Source organism: Moschus berezovskii, chromosome 14 (genome assembly GCF_049115385.1).
Source record: "Moschus berezovskii isolate FMDL1 chromosome 14, NW_MosBer_1.0, whole genome shotgun sequence".
Taxonomy (NCBI): domain Eukaryota; kingdom Metazoa; phylum Chordata; class Mammalia; order Artiodactyla; family Moschidae; genus Moschus; species Moschus berezovskii.
Window position 1 is genome coordinate 1 of NC_142473.1, and position 6,498 is coordinate 6,498.

Below are 6,498 nucleotides of genomic sequence, written 5' to 3' on the forward strand. Positions count from 1 at the left end.
TGCTGTGCCACGGTGTCACGACACACAACCTCTTTCCCTCCTTAAAAACAATTCACCTGCGTGGGTAGACCAGCAGGCCCCGCCGAGCCGGCGCCGACCCACCAGATCCACCCGCTCTTTGACGTTTGCCTTTTCTTTTTCAGATGTGTCGATTTTGTTTCTAGCGGTTATGTGTGTGTGTGTGTGTGTGTGTGTGTGTGTGTGTGTGTGAGACGAGTGCGTGCTTCTGATTTTCGTCGAGTTTCTTTCTAGCGGTTATGTGTGTGTGTGTGTGTGTGTGAGACGAGTGCCTGCTTCTGATTTTCGTCGAGTTTGTTTCTAGCGGTTGTGTGTGTGTGTGTGTGTGTGTGTGTGAGACGAGTGCGTGCTTCTGATTTTCGTTGCGTCGCCACGATACGAGTGTGTTTCCAACACTGAGGCCCCGTTTATTCGTGCCATTGTTGAAGGTTGCTTTTGCTGACAGCCGTCGTCGGGGGTCACCCGAAGGGTTTCTCCTGGCACGCCCAAAGAGTGGTGACAGGGACGGGGATGATGGCGAGTTCTTTCTTCGGGGCGGGTGCTCGCGCCGCCTGACGTTGGCCTGCGGTCCCCCTCGGATGGGTGTGCATTCCGCTGCCCCCCAGGTAGGGTGCGAAGCATCCTTCCCTTCCCCTCCCGGTTGTACGTCCGTCTTACCTCGCCCAGGGACGTTGTCCTGTCCCCGTCGTGACTTAGCGGAGAAACGGCGCCCTAAGAGAGGAGCCACATCTGGCAACGAACGCGTCGCCCCCGAAACTCCTACGCTGCGGCCGGCTCTCTGGACAGCGTGCTGGGTGTCGGGCGCCACCTGCCGGCCGGTCTCTTTCTTAGAGGGTCCTGCGGAAGAGGGGGCGGGGGGACCGCGGATGGAGCAGGACGGCCGGGGGCCGGCAAACACTTGAATGCCCTGGGGCTGTGGAAGGAGGCTGTGTGGGAGGGGCCCCTTGCGCCAGAGGTCAACAGGGAGGGCGTGGCGGTGGGGGATGGGTAGCCACTTCGGCTTTTTGGTTTGGATTGGAAATGTCGTTTTGGAAAGCTGGCTTCCTTTTTTCTTTAAAACAATTCACCTGCCTGGGTAGACTTAAGAAGCTGCTGTGCCACGGTGTCATGAGACACAACCTCTTTCCCTCCTTTAAAACAACTCACCTGCCTGGGTAGACTTAAGAAGCTGCTGTGCCACGGTGTCACGAGACACAACCTCTTTCCCTCCTTTAAAACAATTCACCTGCGTGGGTAGACTTAAGAAGCTGCTGTGCCGCTGTCATGACACACAACCTCTTGACACACAACCTCTTTCCCTCCTTTAAAACAATTCACCTGCGTGGGTACACTTAAGAAGCTGCTGTGCCACGGTGTCACGAGACACAACCTCCTTCCCTCCTTTAAAACAATTCACCTGCGTGGGTAGACTTAAGAAGCTGCTGTGCCGCTGTCATGACACACAACCTCTTTCCCTCCTTTAAAACAATTCACCTGCGTGGGTACACTTAAGAAGCTGCTGTGCCACGGTGTCACGAGACACAACCTCTTTCCCTCCTTTAAAACAATTCACCTGCCTGGGTAGACTTAAGAAGCTGCTGTGCCACGGTGTCTCGAGACACAACCTCTTTCCCTCCTTTAAAACAACTCACCTGCCTGGGTAGACTTAAGAAGCTGCTGTGCCACGGTGTCATGACACACAACCACTTTCCCTCCTTTAAAACAATTCACCTGCGTGGGTACACTTAAGAAGCTGCTGTGCCACGGTGTCATGACACACAACCACTTTCCCTCCTTTAAAACAATTCACCTGCGTGGGTACACTTAAGAAGCTGCTGTGCCACGGTGTCACGACACACAACCTCTTTCCCTCCTTAAAAACAATTCACCTGCCTGGGTAGACTTAAGATGCTGCTCTGCCACGGTGTCATGACACACAACCACTTTCCCTCCTTTAAAACAATTCACCTGCGTGGGTAGACTTAAGAAGCTGCTGTGCCACGGTGTCACGAGACACAACCTCTTTCCCTCCTTGAAAACAATTCACCTGCCTGGGTAGACTTAAGAAGCTGCTGTGCCACGGTGTCACGAGACACAACCTCCTTCCCTCCTTTAAAACAATTCACCTGCGTGGGTAGACTTAAGAAGCTGCTGTGCCGCTGTCATGTCACACAACCTCTTTCCCTCCTTTAAAACAATTCACCTGCGTGGGTACACTTAAGAAGCTGCTGTGCCACGGTGTCTCGAGACACAACCTCTTTCCCTCCATTAAAACAATTCACCTGCCTGGGTAGACTTAAGAAGCTGCTGTGCCACGGTGTCACGAGATGCGTGGGTAGACTTAAGAAGCTGCTGTGCCACGGTGTCACGACACACAACCACTTTCCCTCCTTTAAAACAATTCACCTGCCTGGGTAGACTTAAGAAGCTGCTGTGCCACGGTGTCACGAGACACAACCTCTTTCCCTCCATTAAAACAATTCACCTGCCTGGGTAGACTTAAGAAGCTGCTGTGCCACGGTGTCACGAGATGCGTGGGTACACTTAAGAAGCTGCTGTGCCACGGTGTCACGACACACAACCTCTTTCCCTCCTTAAAAACAATTCACCTGCGTGGGTAGACTTAAGAAGCTGCTGTGCCACGGTGTCTCGAGACACAACCTCCTTCCCTCCTTTAAAACAATTCACCTGCGTGGGTAGACTTAAGAAGCTGCTGTGCCGCTGTCATGTCACACAACCTCTTGACACACAACCTCTTTCCCTCCTTTAAAACAATTCACCTGCGTGGGTACACTTAAGAAGCTGCTGTGCCACGGTGTCACGAGACACAACCTCTTTCCCTCCTTTAAAACAATTCACCTGCCTGGGTAGACTTAAGAAGCTGCTGTGCCACGGTGTCACGAGATGCGTGGGTAGACTTAAGAAGCTGCTGTGCCACGGTGTCACGACACACAACCTCTTTCCCTCCTTTAAAACAATTCACCTGCCTGGGTAGGAGGAGAACGTAGGCAAAACCCTCTCCGACATAATTCACAGCAGGATCCTCCAAGACCCACCTCCCAGAATATTGGAAATAAAAGCAAAAATAAACAAATGGGACCTAATTAAAATCAAAAGCTTCTGCACAGCAAAGGAAACTCTAAGCAAGGTGAAAAGACAGCCTTCAGAATGGGAGAAAATAATAGCAAATGAAGCAACTGATAAAGGATTAATCTCCAAATTATACAAGCAGCTCCTGCAGCTTAATTCCAGAAAACTAAGTGACCCAATCAAAAAATGGGCCAAAGAACTAAACAGACATTTCTCCAAAGAAGACATAAAGATGGCTAACAAACACGTGAAAAAATGCTCAACATCCCTCATCATCAGAGAAATGCAAATCAAAACCACAATGAGATGCCATTTCACACCAGTCAGAATGGCTGCTATCCAAAAGTCTACATGCAATAAATGCTGGAGAGGGTGTGGAGAAAAGGGAACCCTCTTACACTGTTGGTGGGAATGCAAACTAGTACAGCCACTATGGAGAACAGTGTGGAGATTCCTCAGAAAACTGGAAATAGAACTGCCATATGATCCAGCGATCGCACTCCTGGGCATACACACCGAGGAAACCAGAATTGAAAGAGACACATGTACTCCAATGTTCATTGCAGCACTGTTTATAATAGCCAGGACATGGAAGCAACCTAGATGTCCATCTGCAGATGAATGGATAAGAAAGCTTTGGTACATATACACAATGGAGTATTTCTCAGCCATCAAAAAGAATGCATTTGAATCAGTTTTAATGAGGTGGATGAAACTGGAGCCAATTATACAGAGTGAAGTAAGCCAGAAAGAAGAACATCAATACTGTATATTAACGCATATATGTGGAATTTAGAAAAATGGTAACCTGAACCCTGTATAAGAGACTGCAAAAGAGACATAGGCATTTAGAACAGTCTTTGGGACTCTGTGGGAGAGGGTGAAGGTGGAATGATTGGGGAGAATGGAATTGTAGCATGTATATTATCATAAGTGACCAGTCCAGGTTCGACGCATAAATTTTCCTCTGTTCATTTCTTTGCATTTGTGCTTTTTTAATAAAAATACTTTTAACTGTAATAAAAAAAAAATAAAATAAAAATAAATCTGTAAAGCAAAAAAAAAAAATAAATAAATAAAAAAACTTTGCTTTTGTTACAGTATTGCTTCTATTTTATGTCTTATAGTTTTGGCCCCTAAGTAAGTGGGATCTTATCTCCTTGACCAGGGATCGAACCCCACCCTACACTAGACGATGAAATATTGCCTCTGGATTTCCAGGGAAGTCCCCTTAGTCCCTCTTTACATGTTACTCATATTCGGGTGCAAGTGAGATGCTTGGCTACGTGGCACACCTTTTGGCTCAGTCTGTTGGTAATAATTCTGTTAATGAAGTTTGTGCAGATGGTCAAACCTAGTTGTAAGAAACAATTCAATATACAGTACAGATTGTTTGCTTGTAACAGATTTGCTTTGTTGTCATTATAATCCTTCTTGTGTAAACGTAGATAGTGGTCTCCAACCCTTGTTATCTAAATGTGGATAGAATCTGTCTTTTCAGGTGATCAGGTGAAAAGACAAATTTAGTGAATATCATCTCCTACATATAAATTCTGGAAGAAAAAAAACAAAACAAAGCAAAACAATTCACCTGCCTGGGTAGACTTAAGAAGCTGCTGTGCCACGCTGTCATGACACACAACCTCTTTCCCTCCTTTAAAACAATTTAGCCATGGGAAAGCTTACTTCCATCTCTTTGGCCTCGTCCCTGGGCGTGCGGGGAAAATCGTCCTTCTCCCGCCAAGGATTCCAAACAAAACCAGGATAGATCACGCACATCCTCTCGCTCCAGTCAGGTTCAGGGGCAGGATGCAAGGATCGAAGGTCGCCTGTTTGACACGAGGTGGCGCGCCGCCCCCCGCCCCCCACGATTTCAGGGGAGGGGTCTTGATCACGGAAGTGATTGAATGAGCTCAGAAAACACAAGCAAATGATGCGGAACACCCATGCATACACGTTGTCCTTTGCCGGACTGTGTCTCTCTGTCTCTGCCCGCTCCCCCTCACACCCCTCACACCCCCCGCCCCCCCACACACAACACACACCACCCTGCACACCTGCCACACACAAACTGCGTTGTGGTGTGAGTGCGGGGTATGGTGTGTACAGGTGGGCGGGTGGGAATGTGTGTGTGTGTGTGTGTGTGTGTGTGTGTGTGTGTGTCTGCGCGCGTGCGCGCGCGCGCGCGCGCGAACGGGGAGGGGGGGCGGCGGGGGAGGGGGGGGCGGCGGGGGAGGGGGACGGGGGGGCGGGGGAGCCGGTGGGGGCGGGGGCGTGGGCGGAGAGGGCGGATGGGTCGGGTGGGAATGTGTGTGTGTGCACGCGGGTGAGCGGGTGGGGGCGGGGGAGGGGAGGGGAGGGGAGGGGAGGCGGGGCGGGGGAGGCGGGTGGGGGCGGGTGGGGAATGTGTGTGTGTGCTCGCGGGTGAGCGGGTGGGGGCGGGGTGGAGGGGGCGGAGCCGGGTGCGGGGGGTTGCGGGAGGCGGGTGCGGGGGGTTGCGGGAGGGGGGGGGGTTGCGGGAGGGGGGGGGTTGCGGGAGGCGGGGGGGGGGGCGGAGCGGGGGGGCGGGGGGCAGAGCGGGGGGGGGCGGGGGCGGGCGGAGACAGAGACACAGCCAGGGATTCATTCGACAACTCTCTCCTACACACACACGGCCGCACACAGCACCCACGCGGCACCTGTGCGTGCCACGGACACGACACAGACAGACACACCCTGTGTGTCCCTGTCCCTCTCTTTCTCCTTCCCCTCCCATGATCCCTCTGCCCTCCCTCCCCTCCGTCCACCTTCACAGGAGAGGGTGCCTTTCAGATGAGTCTTCCTGTTGTGAATGTACCCTCCCTTGACGTGAAGATTTCTATCTACAGTCTGACCTGTCACGCCTGTAACCTGGGGCGGGCGGTGGTCGGACATCCTTGGTATACGCTAGGCATATAGCTTGACTTCTTGTCGAAAAGAGGATTGGGGGCGGGACGCGCCACTCAGGAGGTCGGGTTGAACATGGACACGTAAACTGTACATCAAAACAATCAGCAAGCGTCTTCCTACGCCAGCCCAGGGAAACAGACTTATGACCTTGCGTGAACCTCTAAGGGAAAAGAATCTGAAAACCTGAAACGAACACGACTTTGTAAACCCACACTAGACTTCATTGCTGCCATAACGGTGGTGTCATGTGCGTATCTGAGGTGATTGATATTTCTCCCGGCAAACTTGATTCCAGCTTGTGCTTCCTCTAGCCCCGCGTTTCTCATGATGTGTACTCAGCATATAAGTTAAATAAGCAGGGTGACAATATACAGCCCTGATGGACTCCTTTCCCTGTTTGGAACCAGCCTGTTGTGCTCCATGCCTACTTCTAACTGTTGCTTCCTGACCTGCAGAACTACAGACGTCTCCTTTTTTTTTTTT